Raw genomic sequence first — 24,278 nt, forward strand, 5'->3', positions numbered from 1 at the left:
TTAATTTCTTTGTGTTTTAAATGAATGCATTTGATTTACAGACATTAATGAGAATTCAGCGCCAGTTCAAAGAATGAAGGCTCAAGACAACAAAGGATTTGTTCCTGAAAATAACAGCCCAAAACTACCAAAGGTAGAACATGTGCATTGTTTCTGAATCATTCCATTAACTGCTTGACAGTCTTATTAAGATGAAGTGTAAATATTGTAATATCTTTCTTGGACAATAATGTTACCTTGCTTGGACTAATAAAAAATGACAGTTTTTAGCTCATCTGATTACAAAACACAAAGTGCTCTAGGTGACCTATTGTGATCACAATATGTGCACAGTCTTTTGCTGTGTGGTGTATGTTGTAAATTTTTAGTCGTGTTACCACTCTGGAGACTGAATTGTTCATGTGAACTTGATGAAACCTTGTCAGAATGTTTGTCTAGCCAATATCGTGGGCGGGCTTGATTCTCCGGAGGCCACATTTATGACTCAATCTAAATTAAAAAAGAATGTTTATCTTGACTAAATCCAGGCACAAATGGAATCTGGGTCGTGTGTGTTCATAAACAAGGACACCAGGTAAAATGTTAGAAAAATCTTGTAACTGGTATTGATGCCATATTTATGACAAAATCGTTATAAACTGTGGTTGAAATGTGTATCTTGACACTTTTTAGGCCGATTTCGAATCTTGGTTGTGTGAATCCAAAAACTAGAACAAAAGGTCAATCTTGTAAAAACTTTGTAACCACCCTAGAGGCCACATTTATGAATCAATATTTTTGGAATTAGGAAACAATGTTTATCTTAACAATACTTAGACCCAGTTGGAATCTTGGTCACATACATTCAAAAACTTGGTGACAATGTAAAATTGATAAACCTTGTTACCTCTCAAGAAAGAACATTTATGCCTTGATGAAGCTTGGTCAGAATGTTAATCTTGACCTTTTCTTGGCTGTGTTTTAATCTGTGTCATGTGTGTCGAAAAACTAGGTCACTTTCTTAAATTTAAGAAGATGCCCATTACCACTAAATAAACCACATTTGTGAATAAATGTTGATGAAACTTTAATGGTCAAAATTTTTAACTTGAAGAAATTTAGAACGTCACTGAATTTGGGTCACATGCAAAAAAATTACATTACCAGGTCAAATCAGAGAAAAGTGTTACCATTCTTGATGCCACATTTATGAGGGAACATCGTCAGAATATTTATCTTGACAATATCTAGAATGAGTTAAATTCTTGGTCATGTTCATCCAAAATACTAGATCAACAAGACACAATTAAAAAAAGATTATGACTCGATCTTTATGAAAATTAGTCAGAATGACAAACTTGACACTAGTTTAGCCAAGTTTGAATTTGGGTAAGTTGGGTCTTAATATGTCAAATCTTATTACTCAAAGGCAACATTTATGACTCAGTCTTAATGAAACTTGGTCAAAATGGTAATCTGTGCAATATGAAGGCAATGTTTGAATCCGGGTAGAGTGGGGTAAAAAACTTGATTACCTAGTCAGTTTTTCAATGGTTGGTGTCCTTGATCCCAGATGAGCATCTAAGGGCCATCATGTTACATACATGACACATAGTATTTTATTTATGAAATTCATAATTAGCATTTCTGTGTTGTTTAACCAGTATTTAGATAATTACCTTTACTGAACAATTCATCTTGTAAAAGTCATAAATTCTACGAAAGAACCTAATTTTGCTGAAATGGCTTATTGTGGTCATCTTGCCATCCAAAATGCAAAATAAATGCATTAAAATCGATCTAATAAGCGGATTTTGGTAATAATTAATTGTAGTGTTTTCATTAAGCCTGTCATGATTGACCTGTAAATGGGTGGATTTTCCAAAAAACCAAAATCATATCATGCTATGGCAGTGGCACTCCTGTTTTTATGCTCCCCGAAAATTAATTAATAGTTGCCAGTTTGAACTTCCTTCCTTCCTTCCCTCCTTCAAGGGACATTCCGTACGTTCAGGTCGGAAGGAAGGAGGAAGAAGGAAGGAAGGAAGGCAGGAAGGAAGGAACCGGAAGGAAGGAGGGAAGGAAGGAGGGAAGGAGGAAGGAAGAAGGAAGGAGGAAGGAAGGAAGGAAGGAGGCAAGGAGGGAAGGAAGGAAGGAGGAAGGAAGGAGGAAGGAAGGAAGGAAGGAAGGAAGGAAGGAAGGAAGGAAGGAAGGAGTGAAGGAAGGAAGGAAGGAAGGGGAAGGAAGGAAGGAAAGGAAGGAAGGAAGGAAGGAAGGAAGGAAGGAAGGAAGAAGGCAGAAGGAAGTAGGGAAGGCTAATGCAACGGAAGGAAGATCTTACCTAAGGCATTCCTCCTACTTCCTCCTTATCCGTTGTGTCCTTTCTGACTTCCTTCCTTCATCCGTCTCTTACTGTCCTTCCTTCCTTTCCTTCACTTCGTTCCTTCCTTCCTTCCTTCCTTCCTTCCTATTCCTTCCTTCCTTCCTTCCGTCACACTTTTGTTACAGTTTCTCATAGCGCCTTTAATATTTAACCATTCTCTTACATATTTGATATATAGGTACCTTCCATGGACCTTTTGATGAGGTTTGAGGTCACTGGGGTCAAGGTCACCAAGGCTATTAATAGATTTTTCCATCACAATTTTGTTACAGTTTCTCATAGGACCTTCAATATTTTTCTGATCTCTTACATATTTAGCATGAAGGTGCCTTGCATGGACCTCTACCTTTTGATGAGGTTTGAGGTCACTGTGGTCAAGGTCACAGAGGCTAATAAAATATTGTTCTGTCACAATTTTGTTACAGTTTCTCATAGTGCCTTCAATATTTTACCGTTCTCTTCCATATTTGGCATGTAAGTTTTTTGCATGTTGAGTGTAACCTTGGAAAAGTGAAAACGTGGTTTATTTTGCACGTGTAAAAATGTGTTTAAAAGTCAATTTAGAGTAAGAGTTAAACATAAAAAGTGATAAATATATGGACTAAAACAACAGGTAACAACCTATTTTCCTCTTATTATTAATAAGAAAAGAAATTTTGTTAGAAAAACCTCAAAATAAAACATGAAATGAAATGATGTAATCACAAAGAATGGGCGACGCCATTTTGAATTTTGCAGACATGTTTTTCCACGAGACGAACTATTTAAAAAGCACAAGGTAGACTATAGAAATTATACCACTCAAAACACCACTCAAAATAAATATGTTACAAGATAAACAGGACGTGAGAGCCGGTGATAAGCGACCAAGAGACAATATAAGCAGCGTAAGCTGCGTGAGTGATACCAGCCTGTGTAAAAAAGCTGGTGTAAAACAAAAAAAAAAGAAACAGAAAAACGTTCAAAGTGATAACAAGTAACGATAGTAACGATACGGATACAGATATGGTGATTTCAAAAGAACTTAAAAGCATAAACCAAAAAACTGAGCAATGCCTTTACAAAAGACAGCAACGATCTTCAAGACTTAATTAAGGAAATAGTTATCCAATTAAAGGAAGAACTTCTGGGTACAATTGTACAAAGAGTGGATAAACTCGAAGGAGAGTTTTTCGAAAAAGAACTCTAAAATGCCAAGAGTGCCAAGCAAATAAACCAGCTTCGGGACAAACTACTTGAGCAAAAGATGGAAAACGAACGCCTTAAAAAAGCAATGAAGTCCATCGAGTCTTCAAATGAGCTCCATTTAAACTAAGTGGAACGATACAGCAGAAGAAATAATATAAGAATAGAAGGTATCGAAGATAGCGAATCAGATAACTATACTGAAACATCAGAAAAACTGGTCCAAACTTTATACGCTCACATTCCTGACCTGAACCTAGCAAAATCCGACATCGACATCAGCCACCCAGGACCCTTTCAGCCACAGAAAGAGAGACCGATAATAATTAAATTGGTCTCAAGAATGAGGAAAAATCAAATTATGAAGGCAAAACCAAAGCCTGTGTATGTAAACGACAACCTTACGAGGACAAACACCGAAGTGTTCGCCTGTGTTATAAAAACAGTCCGATATTGTGAAATCGTCATGGACAAGTGAGTGAACTATTTTTTTCTACAGAGACATAAACGACCAGACACATAAGGTTAACGCGGAACAGCATCGCTTCTGGCTTGACCTCCCTTGGCCGAAGTAAAAAAAAAGAGTGAACTGAGCCTGTTTTTTTACAAACGCTATAGAACATACTTTTTGATAGTTTTGCTCAACCACCGCTGACGAACTACGGGAACCACGTGGAAACAATTCAAGCCAGAGACAGAGAATGAATTATGACAACCTGAATTATCTAAACTGTTTTTATGCAGGCGTTTAAAACTTTATGTAAACAGCTAATACATAAAAACATTAAATATTTTCTACATCAGTACATGTAGTTTATTAACATAACAATCAATAAACGATAACATTAATAACATTCATGTTTGTGAAAACATATTGGATTTTATACTTCATTCATGTTAGTACTATTTGTCTTTTTTTTGATGGTGTAGAAGTCAAAAAATATCTTTAATCTTTTAAGATACCTAATCTTTAATAAAAATTGAAAGTGAACACAAACTACGCTAAAATATGTATATACCTCATTCATGTTAGTACTCTTTGTCATGTTTTTGATGGGGTAGATGTCAAAAATATCTTTAATTTTTACAGTTATAGTTATACATTGTTCAGTGTTTGTGAAAAGGTAATATTTTGGTTGTGCAAACAATTTCTGTATGTATATTCTTTTCTTAATTTTGCAACTGTATTTGTGTTGAAGTTTGTTCCATTTTTATTTCACGTATGATACAAGTGTCAGTACAATCCTTTATAACATATAGATAATGAAAACAAAATCATATGTATAATACTTAAAGCTTGAATAAATGTTATATTAACAAATGAATTTAATTGGTACTAACAAATGTCTTAATTATGTATTTAGCGAATGTACTACTCAGGCTGTATGAATTAATCAGGACTCTATGGATATGCACACATTATTGTTGTTTATACGCCTTGTACGTGCTCTTAATTAAAGTGTTTTGATTGTAAGAACACATTATTTGTTACTGTTGTAGATTATGTTTATATGTAGATCTACAGTAGTCCTGTACGTGTTTTTTTTTACTCTAATTAACTTGTAAGTGTTTTACTTAAATTACTGTGATTGTATGAACACACTACTTGAAGGTGTGTCGTGTGAAAAAAATTACGTCGATATCTCCAAGGTCAAGTCACACTTCAAGTTCTAAGGTCAAATGCTTGACCAGGCCATAACTTTATCATTTATTGTGAGATTTTAAAATCATTTGGCAAATGTGTTCACCACCATTTGACGGTGTGTCGCGCGAAAGAATAACGTCAATATCTCCAAGGTCAAGGTCACGCTTTGAGTTCAAAGATCACAAATATTCATTAATGAGCTTGCCTGGTCAATAACTATGTCGTTCATAGTGAGATTTTAAAACCATTTGGCACTTTTTTTAACAGCATTGGACGGTGTGTCGCGCGAAATAATTACGTTGATATCTCCATGGTCAAGGTCACACTTTAAATTCAGGGATCAAACATGGTTATAAATGAGCTTATCCGGGCCATTTTTACATGTGCGAAATAAACCACGTCTTCATTTTTCCAAGGTTACACGTGTGTGTCGCGCGAAAAAATTATTTTGATATCTCCATGGTCAAGGTCACACTTTAAATTCAGAGATCAAACATGGTTATAAATGAGCTTATCCGGGCCATAACTATGTTGTTTATTGTGAGATTTTAAAATTATTTGGCACATTTGTTCACAATCATTGGCTGGTGTGTCACGCGAAAGAATTACGTCGATATCTCCAAGGTCCATGTCACACTTTGAGTTTTAAATGTAAAAAATGTCCATAAATGAGCTTGTGCGATTTTAAAAATTACTGTACATTAATTTTGTTTACAATCATTGGACAGCGTGTTATGCGAGGGAATTCAAGAATTTCAAAGGTAAAAATGGCCATAAATAATAATGGCACAATAACTCTAAAACATCGCCATAGATTAGATTCTCTTGTTGATTATGTTTTATGTAGGTTTTCAGTAGTCGTGTCAAATCTTATTGTCGTAATGCAATACAATTAGATTTATAAGATTTCATGTTATTTCTGGAGATTACAATATTTTATTGGGCGTATACTTGATATAACAAGCACAGCAATATACAATTAAGACCACACACGCGCTGCTACTTTTTGTTACATACATAGACACACCCACCACAAATAGGCCATTATGGCTGTCTAAACTTTCAATTTTGTTTTAGACGGCCAAAGAATGGCAGCTCTTAACTCATACTAAATAGTTCATATTAATTTTCTTGTTTTGCTTGGTAACCGTAGCGGCAATCTAGCTTGCACTAGGTTGCCACAATGTACGGTTGTTTTTTTATAATAAAAAAAGTTACGCACACATGCATACACACACGAACATACAAACATGCGCGGGAGCATGCATATACGCATAGACACGAATCTTAAACAATAAATACTCCTAAAATTGTTGCAAAAGTTATGGCTAATGTAAATGCACTATTCATTACCAATTGTATGACGATCATCATTCAATTGTAGTTTGTTCAAACTGCACTTGTTTGTTTTTCTTACTAATGGTTATCGAATAGAAATAAATATTATATTTATATATGTATTGTTTAGATGTAGGCAAGCCAAACTGATTTGTGTTATGTGCGTTTTTTTGCTTTTACAGTTGTGGCCGGTTAGGCAAAAAAAAAATTTTGTCAATTATTTTTTATGTTCCTCATGTACAATACAAACACACACATGCGCGCACCCACACACACGCACGCGGGCTCACACACACACGCGCAAACACACAAACACAGACACGCACACATGCACGCTCTAGTTTGTTCATTTTAAATGTATTATTTCATTTTCTTAATGAAAATGTTTGTCATACTAACTTACCTGTTATGGCAAAAACCACTTCTTCTTGTATTTGTTAACTGTTTCATTATTCATCATGAGTACCTGTTTGCTATTTTTGGAGTGTAATCATAATATTTTGTTTTAGAGTTACTTTCCATACGTACAATACACACACAAACACACATGCTTTTGAGCTTTTTGGAGTGTAAACATAATATTTTGTTTAAGCGTTACTTTACATACGTACAATACACACACACAAACACACACACACACACGCATACACGCACGCATATACACACGCCTTATTGTGTTCTTTCAAAATGTACTCTTTCATTTTTCTATTGAAAGTGTTTGTCATACCAATTAACCTGTTACGGCGAAATTCATGCCTTTTTGTAATTGTTAACTTTTTTATTATTCATTATGTTTACCTGTTGCTTTTTGGGGTGTAAACATAATAGTTTGTTTAAGGGTTACGTTCCAAATACTTACAACACATTGTTAGTAAAAAAGATAAACATGATAACGAGCATCACCTACTTGAATAAAATATGCAGTTATAACACAAAAGGCTTAGCATCATCAGCAAAACGTTCCATTATGTTTCAATGGCTTAAAGAAAACAAATTCAATTGATGCTTTCTTAAAGAATTACATTGTAATGCAGAGGTAGATAACGCACTTTGGGGTAAGCAATGGGGAGGATACCTTTTTTAAGCGGCAACAGCTCTAACTCTCTAGGTATAGGCGTTTTTATCAAGAAAGATTAAGATTTTGAATACACTATCTTAGAATATCAGGAAATAATCATGGGCAGGCTTCAAATATTGAAAATAGAAATTCAAGGAAAATTAATTGTTATGTTTAATATTTACGGCCCCAACACAGATAATACGGAGTTTTTTAATAGCTTGGATAGACATATACAGATGTATAATGACCACTCACTAATCCTGGGAGGGGATTTTAACACTGTTATTAACTATAATTTAGATAAATTAAACGGTCGATCAGATACAAATAAAAAATGTAACGCAAAAATAAATGAAATAATAGAAACAATGATCTTTGTGATATATGGCGTTTAAAAAATCCACATAAAAAAGTATTCACATGGAATTCAAACACTAAACCACCTATATTTTGTCGATTAGATTATTTCCTTATATCTCAAGACATTGCAAATTGTCTGGCAGAATGCAACATTTCTCCAGGGTTTAAATCGGACCACTCTTTAATATCAATTCAAATCGACATACATTCTCATTACAGAGGTGTATGGTATTTTAAAATGAACAACTCATATTTATTTGAACAGGATTATCCAACCATGCTTCAACCTTAGGAATAGAATTTAGCAACGATCCCGTAGAAATAATGTCATTAAATATTCCGAGAAAAATTCATGATTTTGAAACTTGTTTAAATCAATGGAAGCGGTGGAAACTATCTTTAATTGGAAAAATTACAGTTTTAAAAACGTTTGCAATACCCAAGCTTGTATATGCATAAACAGCTTTACCAAACCCATCTCAAGACAAAATCTCAAATATAAAATCGCTATGTTAAAAAATTTCTGAGGGATGAAAAACCAGATAAAATTGCCAGAAAGCGAATCACACAAGATTATGCAGAAGGTGGTTTAAAATTTTAGATATTGACATATTCTTAAAATCCCTCAAAGCCAGTTGGATAAAAATATTTATATTTCAACCAGATTCAAAACTGATTAAAATATACACCAATATGCTAAATAGTTATGGTGGAACGTTGATTTTTAAATCAAACTATCATGAAAAGGAAGTTTAAGACCTTAACATAAAATCCGTATTCTAAAAAAAAAATATGTAATAGGCAAAATACACATGCTTTATCTACAACAATCATAGTCTTCAAAAATGCTATGTACCATTATATAGTAAAACATTGTGAAACAAACATACTAATTGTGTATAAATTTGACATATTATGTATTATGTTATATGCTAAGTGTATTATGTTTATGAAGGAAAGAAAAAATGGAATTACAAAAAAAAGTTTTTAGCATGGACCTCTACCTTTTGATGAGGTTTGAGGTCACTGGGCTCAAGGTCAAGGTCTACGAGGCTAAAAATAGATTTTTTTTCCTCACAAATTTCTTACAGTTTCTCATAGCGCCTTCAATATTTTACCGATCTCATATATATTTGGGATGTAGGTACCTTGCATGGACCTTTACCTTTTGAAGAGGTTTGAGGTCACTGGGGTCAAGGTCACCGAGGCTAATAATAGATTTTTTTAGGTGTTTATTACCACATAGATTGACAAAGCACATCATCAAGGAGAATCAATCAATTTCACTGATATTCTTGTTTGTTTACATAATTCTTTCATGAACACAGAGGATAATTTCTATAAATGTTGATATTATTATGTCCCCCTTCCCCTTATATTGTTTTGCACATGTCGGTCAGCCAGTCCGTCCGTCGGTCCGTCCACCAGATGGTTTTCGGATGATAACTCAAGAACGCTTAGGCCAAGGATTATGAAACTTCATAGCTACCTTGATAATGACTGGCAGATGACCCTATTGATTTTCAGGTCACTAAGTCAAAGGTCAAGGTCACAGTGACTCGAAATAGTAAAATGGTTTCCGGATGATAACTCAAGAATGCGTACGCCTAGGACCATGAAACTTCATAGGAACAATGATCATGACTGGCAGATGACCCCCATTGATTTTCAGGTCACTAGGTCAAAGGTCAAGGTCACAGCGACTCGAAACAGTAAGATGGTTTCCGGATGATAACTCAAGAATGCTTACGCCTAGGATCATAAAACAACAAAGGTACATTGATCATGACTGGCAGATGACCCCTATTGATTTCCAGGCCACTAGGTCAAAGGTCAAGGTCACAGTGATTGGAAACAGTAAAATGGTTTCCTGATGATAACTCAAGAATAATTAGGCCTAGGATCATGAAACTTCATAGGTACATTAATCTTGACTGGCAGATGACTCCTATATTGATTGTCATGTCACTAGGTCAAAGGTCAAGGTCACAGTGACAAAAAAACGTATTCACTCAATGGCTGCCACTACAACTGACAGCCCATATGGGGGGCATGCATGTTTTACAAACAGCCCTTGTTTGGTGTCCTAACAACCATAAAAGCCAATAAGAATGTGGAACTAATTTAGGTTTCGAATTAAAAATTCATATGTAAAATTATCTATCTTTAGGCTTTCCAGTGGATTTTAGAATTTTATTGGTAAAGGATTATTGGATCTCTCTGAAACAATAAGGTTTTATGTTTTTCATTGCATTGCAAATGTAAGAAAATTTGCATTTTTTTACATCAGAAACAACATTCCAGTGTGAGTTATTATACTTGACAATTGGAAATGCATTTAGAATATTCTCAAACATGTGTTAACCACATGTCATGATAACAACAAAACCAATCATGAAACAATTTTGTATTCGATAACAAATCGTTAAATTAATTTTGATTATTCACTTTAAGAAAAAAAGCAAGCGTGCAGTTAAGGTTCTGGTCAGAACTTGCATTGTTTGGATCACGTTTTTTGTTTGCCATGGATATATTGTCAAACATACTAGTGGAAGTCACAAAAAGTACAAGATTGAGGGTCATTTGCAAGAATCTTTCCTGTAGGGCCATGATCAAGGTCACAATTCAAGGTCAAAGGACAAATAAACTTCGTTAAAGTTTGGTCATAACTTTTCGAATATTGAAGATAGCAACTTGATATTTGGCATGCATGTGCATCTCATAAAGCTGCACATTTGTGAAAGGTCAAGGTCATCCTTTAAGGTCAAAAGTAAAAAAATACAATCCAAGGCAAGTAATTAGCTTTAAAGGGAGATACTTTCTAATCCTGCCAAATGATATATTGAAATTTTATTTCAAAGCGGCGCAAAAGGGGGCATTATTTTTCTGACAAACACATCTCTTGTTCCAAATATATTTATTTAGTTGTTCAATTTTCTTTAGCAAAGCATTACTTGTAATATAAATTTTGATTTCTGTTTTTCAAATAATAAAGTAAGCTTGTTGTCCGTTTGTCAAAACTGTAATGATCAAGATCTCAGTTTTGGTTTAATACTTTCTGTGGCATTTGGCAATTACAGCGACAAAACTTATTATTATACCCCCACAAACGAAGTTTAGGGGGATATATAGGAATAAACTTGTCTCTCTGTCGGTCGGTCTGTCGGTCAGTACGTATTAAGTGTCCACTCTCTAATTCAAGTTGTTTTCATCCTATCTTCACCAAACTTGGTCAGATGTTGTATCTTGATGATGTCTAGGTCGAGTTCAAATATGGGTCATGCTGGGTCACAAAATAGGTCTCAGGGTCACTTAGTGCGTTTTAAACACTGAGCATGGTGTCTGCTCTCTAAATTAAGTAGTTGTCATCCGATCTTCACCAAACTTGGTCAGAAGTTGTATCTAGAATATTTCTAGGTCAAGTTTGAATATGGGTCATGCCAGGTCAAAAACTAGGTCATTGGGTCACTGAGTCCGTTTTAAACATTCAGCATGTTGTCCGCTGTCTAATCCAATATCTTCGTAAAACTTGGTCAGAAGTTTTTTCTAGATGATCTCGATGCCAAGTTTGAACATCGGCCATGCTGGGCAAAAAACTAGGTTAGATTGTCAATTAGTGCCTTTTTTAACATTCAGCATTGTGTCTGCTCTCTTATTCAAGTTGTTTTTATCCGATCTTCACCAAACTTGTTTAGAAGTTTTATTCAGATGTTCTTGAGGTCATGTTCCAACATGGGCCATGCCAGATAAAAAAATAGGTCACGGGGTCACTAAGTACGTCTTGCACATTGAGCTTAGTGTCGGCGCTCTAATTCAAGTAGTTTTCATTGGATCTTAACCACACGTGGTCAGAAATAGTATCTAGATGATGTGTAGGTGAAGTTCGAACATTGACCATTCCAGGTCAAAACCTAGGTCACAGGGAAACTTTTTAAACATTGAGGATGGTGTCCGCTGTTTTTTGTGACGACAACATGCAAAATATTCTGTGTCAATGCGGCATGTGGGGGGTATTTGTCACGTCTGTGACAAAGCTCTTGTGTTTTATTTGTGTCTTCAAAACTTAAATGTGATAAAATGCCAAAAATATCGTTTTCAATCAGATTTTATTATTCGCCCATTTTGAAAAAAAAACGGGATGTATTATAGTTTCACCCTGGCGGGCGGGCGGCGCTGGCGTCCACAGCAGTGTCCGCTCTCTAATTCAAAAAGTTTTCATCCGATCTTCACCAAACTTAGTCAGAAGTTGTATCAAGACAATATCTAGGCGAAGTTCGAATATGGGTCATGCTGGATCAAAAACTAGGTCAGCGGGTCACTAAGTGCATTTCAAGGATTTAGCATTGTGTCCGCTCTCTAATTTAAGTAGTTTTCATCCGATCTTCACCAAATTAGGTCAGAAGTTGTGTCTAAATGATATCTAGTTTAAGTTCAACTATGAGTTATGCCGGGTCTAAACTAGGTCACACGGTCACTTAGTGCATTTCAAGCATTAAGCATCTTATCCCCTCTCTAATTGAAGTAGTCTTCATCCAATCTTCACCAAATTTGATAGCAGTTGTATCAAGACAATATCTAGGTCAAGTTCGAATATGGGTCATGCCAGGTCAAAAACAAGGTCACTGGGTCACTAAGTGCATCTCAAGGATTTGGCATGGTGTCCGCTCTTTAATTGAAGTAGTTTTCATCCGATCTTTTTCAAGTTTTGTCTTAAGTTGTGTCTAAAAGATATCTAGGTCAAGTTTAAATATGGGTCATGCCAGGTCAAAAAGTAGGTCACTATGTCACTTAGTGCATTTCAAGCATTTAACATGGTGTCTTAAACCTTCAAAAGTGCGTATCTTGTGACAGTTTGGCACTCTTGTTTAAAAATACTCCTGACAGAATTAACATCAGATTTAAAAAACTTACTACCCCACAATGCTTTGTTATTTGTATGACAATTAATGAAGTTCATATAGAATCTGAATATCTCTACCAGGGGCCTTTTGCCCCTGAAAATGACTTGGACTTCAGAGGAATACCAACATTTCTCCAAACTCTTATATTCAGCTTTAAAACTACTGCTGTATATAAACTGCTGTGTATGTCCTAATTAAAAAGAGTTAATGCGGGTACTTTAATAAGCATTGATTGTTTTTCAGAAAACCTTAAACCACGATGGCCTTGAATATGCTGAGCTTGAATTTGTTAATCCTCCAAAAGGTCAGAAGCGGTTGGTCATTCACGGGCTTGACAACATGACTGAATATGCTGAAGTAGACCTGACAAAAAAAGCAGATCCACTACCTGACAGTGATACTGAAGAAAAAAAAGGAATAATTTGTTCAAGACAAACTGACTATTGACAAAACTTTGTGGTCATTTTGCATTTTTCTTTTCCAGAATCTGTGCTGCAAGAAACTGTTTTTATTTCCAAGCAACAAGTCACAAAAGGAAAACAAGATAACCATCCTATATTTAAAGATGTGTGACTACTTTTTCATAATTAATTGTAAACTAGGTTTCATGGCATAGGACTCTCCTTTAAACCCATCTGTCCATCAGTCAGTCTGTTGGCCTGTCTGAAAAACTTGATCCTGCAATTGATATAATTATCAGTCTGTCTGTGAAACTGGATCCTGCAATTGGTATAATTATCAAGGGAATAGTAAAGATTTTCCGTGACCCTATTTTAGCTCACCTGAGCACAATGAACTCATGGACAGCTTTTGTGATCACCTTTTGTCTGTCTTGCGTATAGTGCGGCTTTAAAATGTTCCTTGTTTACACTCTAGAGGCCACACTTATTGTCCAATCTTAATGAAATTTGGTGAGAAGATTTGTCTCAATGATATCTTGGAAAACTCAAACAATTGTAACAGTTGCTTGAAAAACATGGTCACAAGAGGGCCGATCATTTTTTCAAATATGGCTGTATTAAAACCTTGTTAATACTCTGAAACCAAAATGTATTGTCTGATCTTCATGAAACTTGGTAAGATTTCATGCCAATGATATCCTGGACGAGTTCAAAAATGATTCTGGTTGGTTGAAAAACATGGCTGCCAAGGGGGCGGGGCATTTTTCCTTATATGGCTATAGTTAAACCTTGTTAACACTCTAGAGGTCACATTTATTGTCTGATCATCATGAAACGTGGTCAGAAGATTTGTCCGCATGATATCTTGGAAGAGTACCAAAATGGTTATGATTGGTTGAAAAACAAGGTCAGCAGGTGGCGTGGCATTTTTCCTTATATGGCTATATCTGGCTATGGTAATACCTTGTTAGCACTCTAGAGGCCAAATTTATAGTTTTATCTTCATGAAATTTTGTCAGAAGATTTATCCCAATGACCCTATCCCAATGATTCATTTTTATGATAAAACAAAGGTGTCCCCGTGACACTCATGCTTTAACGATAATACAACTACTTTTTCATAATTAATTGAAAACTAGGTTTCATGGCATAGGACTCCCCTCTCCTAAAATCCCATCTCTCATCAGTCAGTTTTTTGGCCTGTCTGAAAAACTTGATCCTGCAATTGATATAATTATTAGTCTGTCTGTGAAACTGGATCCTGCAATCGGTATAATTATCAAGGGAATAATAAGGATTTTCAGTGACCCTTTTTTTTAGCTCACCTGAACACAATGGACTCATGTATAGCTTTTGTGATCGCCTTTTGTCTGTCTTGCGTATAGTGTGGCTTAAAAATTTTCATTGTTAACACTAGAGGCAGCGTTTATTGTCCAATCTTCATGAAATTTGGTCAGAAGATGTGTCTCAATGATATATTGGACAAATTTAAAAATTGTCACAGATGCTTGAAAAACATTGCCACATGGGGCGGATCATTTTTCCAAATATGGCTATAGTAAAACCTAGTTGACACTCTAAAACCAAATTGTATGGTCTGATCTTCATGAAACTAAGAAGATTCATGCCAATGATATCCTTGACGAGTTCGAAAATGATTCTGGTTGGTTGAAAAACATGGCTGCCAACGGGGCGGGGCCTTTTTCCTTATATGGCTATAGTAAAACCTTATTAACACTCTAGAGGTCACATTTATTATCAGAACCTCATGAAACGTGGTCAGAAGATTTGTCCGCATGATATCTTGGACGAGTACCAAAATTGTTTTGATTGGTTTAAAAACACGATCAGCAGGTGGCGGGGCATTTTTCCTTATATGGCTATAGTTATACCTTGTCAGCACTCTAGAGGCCACTTTTATAGTCTTATCTTCATGAAACTTTGTCAGAAGATTTATCCCAATGACCCTATCCCGATGATTCATTTTCATGATAAAACAAAGGTGTCCCCGTGACACTCATGCTTTAACGATAATACAACTTAAGTGTAGTAAAAATTTCATAAAAGTAGACTTCTTTTGTAAGCGTGATTTCAAAAAGTGTGTATCGCAAAATATTTGTATGCATTTGATATATTTGTTATATGTTTGTTCAATAACATTGTTACTTAATGCATACCTTCTTGAAAAGAAGAAATATGTATTGCTTTAATACATGTACATATTAATGCCACCAATATGCCCTTTCAACATCAGTCTCCTTGGCAGGTTGGTGTGCAGAATTTACAATGTCCAAAAAAAAGTTCAATGATATTTTTTTAAATACAAATATAAATGTTACATGCCATAATTATAGATTATTTGTCTGTGAAAATGTATTTTATGTGAAACGTTAATAGCTTTGTTACTAGAAAAGAAACTCTTCGTGGTACTTTATATGCCCTTTAAGTTATGTATGTTTTAAGCAAGGCTGATCGATGTACATGGATATGTAACTGTTGCTCACTGTTTAGGTTTAATTTTACATACATATGTAGTGCTGCATGTTAAAGATAATGTGTGGTCCTTAACTGGATAAAGAATCGTGTTGTTCTATGAAATCATGAACTTTATTAACTGGTTAACTAATATCCTAGCATAATTTGCTTGTTAATGTTATTTTAATGCCCCCCATTCGAAGCAGACGGGGTATATTGTTTTGATTGATGTCGGTCGGTCTGTCTGTCGGTAGACCAGTATGTTTCCGATCAATAACTTGTCAATGAATTGAACAATTGACATTATACTTCACATGTGCATTGACCTAGGACAGTCGATGACCCATATTGAAATTGGGGTCAAAGGTCATGATCAGTGACACAATAAGTGTGAAATTGGTTGGCTTGATACTAAACATGTACATTGGACTTGGACAGTATATGACCCCTAATGATGTTGGGGTCACTAGTAAAAGTGTTCAAGCCCTGTTTGGGGGCATATATCTCCGACAGCGGAACTATTGCCTAAATTTGTATTGCATTTGCGTCAAAATGTTTTTACCTCTATAATGTTACCATATATGTTATAAAAATATATTGTGTATTCTTGTACATACCTGATAAATAAACTTATAATACTTGATAACTTTGTAGTTAACTCCTTTGCAATATGTAATAATGCCAATGTGAATTGGTGTGCAGGATGTTTGAAGTGACGACATTTCAGAAGGTGAAGGTTACAACATACAGCTAATAGGCCCCCAATACCCTTGAAAATATTATTGACAAATGTTTATCTGATTATTTCTCGTTTTATATACATTTAAGTATTTCGCTCTTTAAAAAATATGGAAAATATTTGTAATCTACTCTGATATGTTTTCATTTTTACGTATTCAAAAGTAATGGCTGTGTTGTGTAACGTCAAATGATTCTGTAGATCCTAAAATTTCATGAAACTTGGTCAGAAGATTTATCCAAATGATATCTTGGACGAGTTCACAACTGGTTTGGGTTGGTTGAAAAACATGGCCGCCAGGCATTTTTAGCTCACTCGGGCAAAATGTGCTCATTGTGAGCATTTGTGATCGCTGTTTGTCCGTAGTGCGTCGTGGGCCGCGTCAATATTTGCCTTGTTAAAACAATAAAGAGGCCACATTTATTGTCTTATCTTCATGAAATTTGGTCAGATTTATCTCAACGATATCTTCGGCGTGTTCGAAAATGATTACGGTTGCTTGAAAAACATGGCTGCCAGGGGGCCGGGGCATATTTCCTAATATGGATCTATATGGCTATATAAAAAAACCTTGTTAACAAACTAGAGGCCACATTTATTGTTCAATCTTCTTGAAACTTAGTCCGAAGATTCGTCCAAATGAAATCTTGGAGGAGTTTTATTCTGGTGGGTTTAAAAACATGGCTCCCAGGGGCAGGGCATTTTTCCTTATATGGCTATAGTAAAATCTTGTTAACACTATAGAGATCACATTTATTGTCCGATCATCATGAAACTTGGTCAGAAGATTCTTGCATGAGTTCGAAAATGGTTCCGAATTATATCTTGGACGAGTTTGAAAATGGTATGGGTTGGTTGAAAAACATGGCCCCCAGGGGGCGGGGCATTTTTCCTTATATGGCTATAGTAAAACCTTGCTAAAGCTCTAGAGGCAACATTTCTTGTCCGATAATCATGAAACTTGTTCAGAAGATTTACCCTAATGATATCTTGAACGAGGTCGAAAATGATTCCGAATTATCTCGAGTTTGACGAGTTTGAAAAGTGTATGGGTTGGTTGAAAAACATTGCCACCAGGGGGTGGGGCATTTTTCATTATATGGCTATAGTGAAACCTTGTTTGCATTCTAGAAGCCACATTTATTGTCAAATCATCATGAAACTTGGTCAGAAGATTTGTCTCAATGATATCTTAGATGAATTGACAAATAGTTCCGGTTTGTTGGAAAATATGGGAACAAGGGGGCGATGCATTTTTCCTTATATGACTACATGGCGATACTAAAACCTTGTTAACACTCAAGAGGCCACATTTATTGTCTGATCTTCATGAACTTTTGTCACAAGAATTGTCCCAATGATATCTTGGACGATTTTAAAAATTGTTCTAGGTGGTTTAAAAACCATGGCTACAAGGGTACGGGGCATTTTTCCTTATATGGCTTTTATACATACTTATTAACACTCTTTATGTCACATTTATTGTCTAATCTTCACGAAACTTGGTCAGAATATTTGTTTTAATGATATTTTGGATGTGTACCAAAATGTATCCAGTCTGTTGAAAAACGTGGCCGCCAGGGTGTTCACTATCCATACAAGTTGGTTAGAACATTTGTTTTAATTACGTCTTGTGCTGCTCAGAAAAGGTAAGTTCCTTTGAATCTCAAGTTAGCGTCTTTGGGCCATTTAGGCCCTCTTGGTCGTTAAAGGGCTGGAGTAAAACCACTCTTGAAGCCAAATTAATCGTCCGATTTTCATGAAACTTGGTCACAAGATTTGTCCAAATGATATCTTGGAAGATTTGTAAAAGAGGTAACAAGTTTTGTGCTATCATCATGAAATTTGTTAAGAAGATTTGTCCCAATTATATATTGGACGAATTCGAAAATGGTTCCAGTTGGTTGAAAAACATGGCAACCAGGGGGCGGGGCATTTTGCCTTATATGGCTATAGTAAAACCTTGTTAACACTATTGAAGCACACTATCGGATCTTCATGAAACTTTGTCACAAGATTTGTCCCAATTATATCTTGGACGAGTTCGAAAATAGTTGCAGTTGATTGACAAAACATGGCCGCCATCGGGCACGATGACTCTAAGAGTCACATTTATTGTCCAATCTTCATAACACTTGGTCAGAAAATTTGTTTAATGCTATATTGTTTGCTCATGGTGATCTTTTGTGATCACATTTTTTTTCATTGTCTTCTGTTGTGCGACATGAATAGTTGCCTTGTTAGCATTGAAGAGGCCTGATTCATTGTCGGATCTTCATGAAACTTTGTCTGAAGATTTGTCTCTATGGTATCTTGGATGTGTTCAGAAGTGGTTTCGGTTGATTGAAAAACATTGCCACCAGGGGGCGGGGCATTTTCCATATATCTATAGTAAAAACTTGTTAACACTCGGAAAGTCACATTTATTGTCCAATCTTCATGAAACTTGGTCAGAACATTTGTTTTAACGATATCTTGGACGAGTTAAAAAATGGATAGGGTCTTTTGAAACACGTCTCAGGTTTTATCTCAGGTGAGCGACTTGGGCCTTTCGGACCCTCTTGTTCCTGATATGGCTTTAGTAAAAACTAGTTTACACTCTAAAAGTCACATTTATTGTCCAATCTTTATGAAACTTGGTCAGAACATTTGTTCTGATGATATCTTGGACTAGTTCGAAAATAGTTCCGATTGCTTGAAAAACATAGCCGCAATGGGCCGTGGCATTTTTCGTTTTATGGCTGTATATTACTATAGTAAAACCTTATTTACACTCTAGAGGCAACATTGATTTCCAATCTGAATGAAACTTGATCAAATGTTTTGTCCCATAGATATCTTGGACGAGTCAGACAAATGTTGGTTGAAAAAATGGTTGCCAGGGGTCGGGATATTTTGCCTTATTTGGGTATAGTAAAACCGTGTTAACAACCTAGAGGCCACATTTATGGACAAATCTTCATGAAACTTGCTTAGAAGATAGTTATGTCCTAATGACATCGTGCATGAGTTCTAAATTGGTTCTGGTTTGCTGAAAAGCAGGCCACTTGGAGGCGGGGATTTTTTCCTTTCAAGGGTATATATGGCTTTTGTAAAACATTGTTTACACTCTAGAGGTCACATTTATGGTCCGATGTTACTGAAGCTTGGTCAGAAGGTTTGTCCAAATGTTAAATTTGACGAGTTCCAAAATGGTTTTGGTTGGTTAAAATACATGGCCGCTAGGGGGCGTGGCATTTTTCTTCATATGGCTTTAGGGAAAACTTGTTGACACTCTAGTAGTCGCATATATTGTCCAACCTTCATAAAACTTGGTCAGAACATTTGTTCTAATGATATCTATGACGAGTTCGAAAATAGCAGGGACCTATACAAACAAAGGGATAAGCAACCTCGCGATATCTCATTTCAGCGCGCAAAATAAACCGGTGCGCGAGATTTGATAATCTCGACCGATAAAACGATTACAGTATCGACCATGTCTAAGTGATATCGATTGCGAGCGATTTCGCTCATTTATGGTGTTAGCTGTTTCGCAATATTCGACTTTTGTTGTCTTTTGTTGTTTAATAAACAAATACATATTCGTTCAATTTTGCCTTGTGTGTCTTGTCAATAAATAATTAGCACGCAGTATGCTACACGGAACCCAATTGCCGTATGCGTTGACGCGTAACAATACCATTTGTTTCTCAGGGTTTCAATTGCCATTGTATAAGGCACGTATGTGCATGTAACAAAGACCGGTCTTTTTATTAATAAAAAACGTGTCACTGCTGTGTGAAAAATATCGGCATTATCAACGCCTGTCAATTGCTTACAACTTAAAATGTATAGTTGTTCTTTATCATCAGAGACAATGAAGGTTCGCATGCCATTATATTATTCTGCTTGACTGAAAGTCTTTGTGATTTCGTGTTTAGTTATTTAAAAAAAAAGCAGCCAGAATTTGAAGGCAAGGCGATTCAAAAACGTCGTTTATCTTTTATTTTTCAATATAAATCAGTAAATCACTGAAACATACTCATTAGTACATGCATGATAGGTAAACTTGGTTTTATTTAATTTTAAAGTATGTGTAACAATACATTCATATTACTAAGTGTAATGAGCATTCAGTTAAAGAAAATATTTTAAAAACTCAATAGCATGTGAAAAAGTCACCTTTTTAAGAAGATTTTGCACAAGTAACTATTTGCAAATGTGAAATAGAACTTAATAAGACTACCAATTTTCTATTTATTATTTCAACAACAAAAGACTGAGGTTCCTCCTGACATGTTGATGCAGTAGATTTATTCAAAGCCTACAGCAATACACAAAAAGCTTATTAAAATTAAATACCAAATTATCTTGTTTAAACAAGTTTGGAAAATTTATAATGAGTTCTGGGAACACATTTTTTAATTTACGTCAGTTTTGAGTTAGGTAGAGATATTCATTGCTGGAATGTGTTCATTTGTGAAATAAATTGTACAGTTTAATAATTTTTTTTCTTGTTAGAGGTATGTTGGATTTCTATAAACAATTTTTTTTCCAACACAATTTATTTCTAGATTGCATATACAATTATGAACAATAACACAAGCATGTAGTCAATCAGAAATGCACAGAATAGCATATGTATATAGCATATGTAATACATCTAAGGTTAGCTATCTAAGTAATGAAATTTTGTGTTGAACAAACAATTATGGCATATAGATGAAAAAAGACCAATTCCAGTGTGTATGGATCAACATGGATGTTTCAATTGAACTAGCAGATGAAAAAAAGGCATTGATACAAACAATAATAGGTGCATATAATAATAAAGACATTTTTTATTGAGTAAAGACAAACAATTATGAATAAGTTGTTATAACAAATGATAAGGGTTTGAGAAACAATAATAGGTGTTAATAATTGTATAATTAAGATTAAAATGCAACAATGGCATAAAATTGTTCCCATTCAATGTCAAAAGATTCTAAATTATTTTTTGAATTTGACATTTTTTTCAAGTTATCATATTCGTACTTTATGTATTTCTTGGCTCCAGCTATGCTTGGAATGCATTTATTCATCTTACATCTGTATAAGTATAGCTTTATAAACAAAATTACATTATTTATTGCACTATCAGACATCTTCAAATATCCAAGTAGAAATATTGGCATATTAATGAAAGAAAAAGATTGACCTGGTAGCATTTTATCAATTATTGCTTTAGATATCTGACATTCCCAGAATAAATGTTCTAAATTTTCTTCACTTTGTTTGCAAAAAGTACATAATGGATCATCAGTTATTTTCATTTTGTTCAAAAGACTATTTGTTCCAAGTATCCTATGAATTATTCTGTATTGGAACCACTGTACCTTTACATCATTTGTTATTAAAAAGGGTAGTTCAAAAATACATCTCCATTCATTTTCATTAATTATTGTATTGAGTTTTATACCCCATTTTGCTTTAACTGAAGGTTGTTCATTGTTTTTATTTAGAATTGTGTAAAGTATTTTTGCTCCAGATTCATTTTTTAATATAAGTTGTAATAACGGGGGCAAAAAGGGTTTGATAATATGTTGGGTAGGACAGGATATACAATATTTTTTCAAAAATGTTTCTATTGCTCTTGTCACCCCTATATAATTAATGAAATTTCTTTTCAAATTGTACATTTTATTTAATTCATCAACAGAAATAAAGCTTCCATTTTCGTATATTTCACCTATACAGTGAATTCCAGCATCAAACCATGACTTAAAGAAAAAACTTTTATTACCTATCAATAAATTTGGATTATAAAATATTGGATAATACAACAATTCTTCTGCTTTTACTTCTAATTTACTACAATAAAGTAAAAAGCTTTTTAAAACATCTACCCAAAATGGGTTTGAAATTCTGTTAGAAATATTTAAAGCATAATGATAACTGCAATTAAAAAGTTTGTGAGTATCAAAATACAGTTGTGTGATATATATCCAATTCCCTCTAAAGGATTGATTTTTTTTTAACCAGGTAATTTTCAATGCTGGAATAAATGCATCCAAATTTATCAGTTTTAAACCTCCTTCGCTATATTCTTTTACTATAGTTGTAAACTTTATTTTACTATGCCCGTCCCAAATAAAAGTCATGATTGAAGATTTTATTGAATTTAAAATATTATGAGGTGGGTTAGGCAGTGATATGAACAAGTGATTGAATAATGACACTATACGTGTTTTTACAATAACAATCTTTCCAATTGGTGTTAACAATCTTCTTTTCCAATTTTTCAGGATATTTTCCATTTTAACAATTTTTTCATTGTAATTTATTTGAAATATTTTTGACAGGTCTTCATCAAAATTTATTCCAAGCATTTTAAAGCTGTGTTGCATCCAGTTTAGTTTCCATTTAGTTTTAATGGTATTAGAGCTATATTTATTCTTGCCAATCCATACAACTTTTGTTTTATCAAAATTAACATTAAGACCTGAAATGTTTGAAAAATCATGTATAACTTTAAGTGTTTCATTTAATGATTGTTCAGTACCGTCTAATAAAATAGTAGTATCGTCCGCAAACTGGGACAATTTATGTTCGATTCCATGTAGTGTTATACCTTTTATATTATTATTATCTCTCAATACAAGCGACAAAACTTCAGCGCAGAGGATAAAAATATAACATGAGAGGGGATCTCCTTGTCTGCAGCCCCTTTCAATAGGGAAAAAATTAGATAAGTAACCACACTGAGAAACAGCCGCCTTAGAATCTTTATATAAAATCTGAAACCAGCGCTTTATGTCTGGACCAAAATTAAAAAAGGAAAGTGTATTTTGTACAAAGGACCACGACAATGAATCGAACGCCTTTTCAAAATCTACTAGGAGAAGTAAGCCCGGGATGTCATTTTCTTCAGTATAATGCATAATGTCATAAATAAACCTTGTATTTTCCCCTATGTATCTTCCTTTAATGAAACCAGTCTTGTTGTTATGAATTAACTTGTCTATACATAATTTCAGTCTATTAGCTATTACTCCAGAGGCAATTTTATAAACATTATTTAAAAGAGTTATAGGGCGCCAATTTTGTATAAATAGCCTAGACTTATCCCCGTTTGGAATACAGGTCATGATACCTTGAGTTTGTGTTATAGATAAATTACCACAATTAAAAGCTTCGTTTAAGGATCTTACAACAAAGGTTCCAATTTTTTTCCAGAACATTTTTATAAAAATCTGCATTGCAGCCAGAACTTCCTGGACTTTTATTATTTGACATATTTTTTAAAACTGTAGCAGCTTCCGTTAAAGTTATGTTACCTTCAATTGAAATGGACTCATCTTGGTTTAATTTTGGACAGTTAATTCCTTTTACATAGTTATTAAATTCATCAGTACTACATTCATTTTTTTGCTTAAAAAGAGACTGATAATAGGATGCTATTGTATTTAGGATACATGTTTGGTCAGTTATTTCACTATCATCTTCATTTTTAAGTTTATATATAGTTTTTACTATTGCATTGTTTTTTTCTAGACCCAAAAAATATTTAGATGGCTTTTCACCTTGTAAAGTCCACTGAAATTTGGATCTTATCATGCATCCATTTAATTGTTTGCTCTGAATATTTTTTATTTCAGATTTCAAATGTTCTAATTCTTCAATATTTTCATTTGAAAAGTTTTCTTCCAACTCTTTAATTCTAGTTAATAATTTGCTTTCTCTAGTTTTTGTTTCCCTTTTTATATAAGACCCATATGAAACAGATTTGCCTCTTAGTTCCATAAGCAGAGTTTCTAAAAATAGTTGATCACTTATAGTGAACTGTAA

At 34.4% G+C, this 24,278-nt stretch overlaps 2 protein-coding genes across 6 annotated transcripts in view; both read left to right on the forward strand.

Annotated features, from left to right (window-relative positions):
• LOC127860277 (nephrin-like) overlaps window positions 1-24,278 on the forward strand; it is a 393,077-nt gene that overhangs the window by 326,142 nt on the left and 42,657 nt on the right. The window contains exon 11 of one of the 3 annotated variants that reach the window (XR_008039667.1): window positions 15,107-15,211. The exons of 1 other annotated variant lie outside the window; for it this stretch is intronic. The gene's annotated coding sequence lies outside the window, so the exon portion shown is untranslated. Of the gene's footprint in view, window positions 1-9,929; window positions 9,967-15,106; window positions 15,212-24,278 lie in introns of those variants that run through there. One more of the 3 variants, XR_008039664.1, reaches the window with a different exon arrangement.
• The window catches only part of LOC127860273 (hemicentin-2-like), a 483,526-nt gene that overhangs the window by 212,328 nt on the left and 246,920 nt on the right, over window positions 1-24,278 (forward strand). The gene's annotated exons all lie outside the window — the stretch shown is intronic.

This window comes from Dreissena polymorpha, chromosome 15 (assembly GCF_020536995.1).
Source record: "Dreissena polymorpha isolate Duluth1 chromosome 15, UMN_Dpol_1.0, whole genome shotgun sequence".
NCBI classification, from domain to species: Eukaryota; Metazoa; Mollusca; class Bivalvia; order Myida; family Dreissenidae; genus Dreissena; species Dreissena polymorpha.